General features: G+C 37.4%; 1 long non-coding RNA gene across 1 annotated transcript; it reads right to left on the reverse strand.

Moving 5' to 3' along the window:
• Positions 1 to 518: 518 nt before the first annotated feature.
• Positions 519 to 2898, reverse strand: LOC111785764. The gene is made up of 2 exons (XR_002813697.1): positions 1640 to 2898; positions 519 to 1544 (listed from the first exon to the last, which is right to left on the reverse strand). It is a non-coding gene; the product is annotated as an uncharacterized LOC111785764 (long non-coding RNA).
• Positions 2899 to 3305: the final 407 nt, after the last annotated feature.

The following is a 3305-nucleotide window of genomic DNA, read 5'->3' on the forward strand; positions in this document are numbered from 1 at the left end:
CAGATGGGGTTGTTATGTAGCGTTAGTCTGTCTTTGTGTTTGAGTTTTTTTGTTTTTTTTTTTTTTTTTTTGTAATTGTATCCGAAACACTTTTTATTTATTTATTTTTTTAGGATAAATTTGAACAACACCGTCTTATAATTTAATTTAATTTTATATTTAATGTTGTGTTTTTTTCTCAATCTCATTTTAATTTTACAACATTTTCTTATTTTATATTAATTTACTTTTATTTTTATTTGTTTTCACTCTCAATTTTAGTTTCTATTTGAGTTTTGAACCCTTGAAATTTGGGTTGTGACAGATTGGTATCAGAGCAGCTAGATTTTAAATTATATAGATTTTTTCTTAGGATAAAGAGTCGTATATCTCTATGACTCAGCTCGATGACACGTCTCTCCGTGACCAAGTAAGCAGTCTAACCCTATTTTGTAGTATATGATATATTGTAAAACTTGTATGAATTTATTGTATGTTTTGATTTTCGTGGTAGTTATAAAATGTCCTTGGACGTTAAAGAGTGAACGTTAACTATATAAGACAATACTGGATCAACGTTATAGTGTCTAGATATGGTGAGGAGGAAAAGAGTGGTCATGAGATATCTGACTAGCCTTAGGAAAACAGAGAGTTGTCGTTGCACAGTGCGAGACCTCTAATCCATGAAATTTTGGTACCAGAAATGAAGAAACTGGAGATGGTCCCTAAACGTCTGTATGGACCATTTCCAATCGCACTTTCTTTGGTTCCCTGGCAGCGTCAACCAGATTAACCCTACGGCGTGACAATCCTTGAGCTTCCACTCCTCCGTGGTCATGGTATCCAGCTTCACCCCCAAAATGGGTTCCTGAATATCTTTCTCGTATAGATAATCTTCAATCTGCATCTTCTAGAAACTGATATCGAATCCATCAAACTTTTCAATTCCAGTCTTTGAACTTTCCATCTTCACAGATCGTGGTGAATCTCTCCTCGCTCTGATACCAGTTATTAGAATAACACAACAACGCACACACTTGATCTAAATGAACACAAAAAACATGATAGAGAATATGTAAGAAGAAATATTGACTAATGGTTTTGTATTAATGACTTCAGGTATGCAAAGAGAGGATATGGAGAATGAGAAATGTACATTTAGGAAGCACTGACAATGGGTATACATATGATTTCAGTTTATTATATATAACTTCACTATATGTAACCACCTACTATATATAATTATTTAGTATATATATCTCTATCAGATTTTTACTATAAATAGTCAGCCTTCATATCCAACATTCTAGAGCCCAAATAGTCAGGGATTGACATCCTGCTAGAACACAAAGTCATTTACATGCCCCTAGCAAAATGCATAGTAGTAACGGAGTCTAACCCAACGATCATTCAGACAAACATCCATCAACCAAGAGGGGTGAAAATGATGACGATAGTACAATTGAGAAAGAATCTTAGGCATGATGAATCTACACTTGCTGCCATTGTTGTATTTGAAAAGGGGGAGCTCAAGTGTGCCAACCTCAACAAAAACTTTTTTGCCACTACATGAATACCACGACCCAAAACAAGAAGGTCAGATATTGGGCTTAACCCCACCAAGAGAGATAAATCACAAGATTAGTTTTATGTCGCGTACCACAAATAGATGTCATGCGGCTCAGCCTGAGCTAGTTGAATTCTACAAATAGAAAAATGGCATGTTCACAGTCGGGTTTATTTGACCTCCAAAGGCTCTTGTCACTGATCACTCAAATGCTTGGCAAAGACACCAAGCCAACACCTCTACTGAAGAAGGGAGACAAAAACAAACCACTAAAGCAACACATGTTCACGCAAAAATACCATCCAGACGGATGAAGAGAAGGGTCGACCACGATAATTTCAAAGCAAATAGAGAGTTATGATAAGTTAAGGTTAGATCAACTTTGAGTTCAAAGCAACAAGAACCAAAGACTGGTGCGAAAATTCTATGGACTAGTCGAAGTTATCCACAAGATTAGGAAGACATCATATAGGATCCAATTGCTCCTATGGATACAGACTAACCCTGTTGTCCACGTAAGTAACTTGAAATGTTATTATTCCGACCAAGAAAACATCAAGTAAAAGCAGGTGGTATGACGTCATGCAAAGAAGAAATTGTTTCAAGCGAAAAAAGTAGGAAAGACACCAACAGAGAAGACTTGAAGAGTTAACAAACCGAGAAGTGATTTTCAATAGCTCCTAGTAGGTTGGAAAAGACTCCTCAATACTGAGATCAGCTAGAAGCGCGTCGCGAGACCTAAAGTCAGCCTCATCCTACAACGTTGAGTTTATGAAGAGCCGGTTGATAGAGATATTGACAAATTGTGTAAGGGCAGATGTCGCGGTCATGATTGGCCGAGGCATGTTGCCTGTGGCTGCATGTTAGATGTCTCAGCTATTCCTGTAAACGATTTGTGGTTCATGGTGGCATGCTCATTCCAAACACGTTTTACTTGCTTTCATCTTAGATAGGCCTTTACTATTATTGTTGTGCCAATACGGGGTGTATGATTAGTCCTCAAAATCATATCTACACCCATCAGGACTAAAATGTCCCAAAATGTACTATAGGAGAACGTGACCAGTTGTTGTTTCTTCACTTTTAGTTTATAACATTGCTTTATTTGAAATTGTTTTTAATGTATTTCCTCGCTCAAGTTTTCTAAAATATTTCTTCTAAACGTGATTCGAGCATACACTGCTATTGTTCGTTTAGTCTAAATTTTGCATGGTTGACTTGTTCATTGGATTAGAACAAATGTCACATAATCATTGTCTCACTACTGCAAGAGTGCGATTGTGACACTTGTCTTCCGTTCAGTTGTGGGCCGCATCTTCTGACTAGTTACGTGAGTTTGGCCTGGAGCATACGTGTAGGTTGAAAAAGAAATGGTTGGATGCAGACTGCGAATAACGGTTGGGCAACGAAGGGTTTTTTTTTTTTTTTACCACATATGGACTTTGGGCTAGTGAGTCTTAAATTTGAGTTCGTTTGAAAAACTTTTGTTCGTTTTTTAGTTCAAACGAACCCAAATTTAACCTACTAGTTCCTTCTTCCTTGCACGACTCACTCCTATTCTCTTTTCTGCCTCTTCTTGCTCTCTGAAACTTCTTTAAAGGCTATTGTTCACCGATTATTTGGGAGCATCTTCCTTAAAAGGATTGTGACCACAGATGACCTATGTAGAAAATTTGTACCCCCTTTCCTAAAACCTTTAGCGGACAACATACCCAAAACAGATGCGCTGACTAGACTGCGCTACACCTCGTCTCCCCCC

The sequence above is a fragment of the Cucurbita pepo genome, unplaced genomic scaffold, assembly GCF_002806865.2.
Source record: "Cucurbita pepo subsp. pepo cultivar mu-cu-16 unplaced genomic scaffold, ASM280686v2 Cp4.1_scaffold000718, whole genome shotgun sequence".
NCBI classification, from domain to species: Eukaryota; Viridiplantae; Streptophyta; class Magnoliopsida; order Cucurbitales; family Cucurbitaceae; genus Cucurbita; species Cucurbita pepo.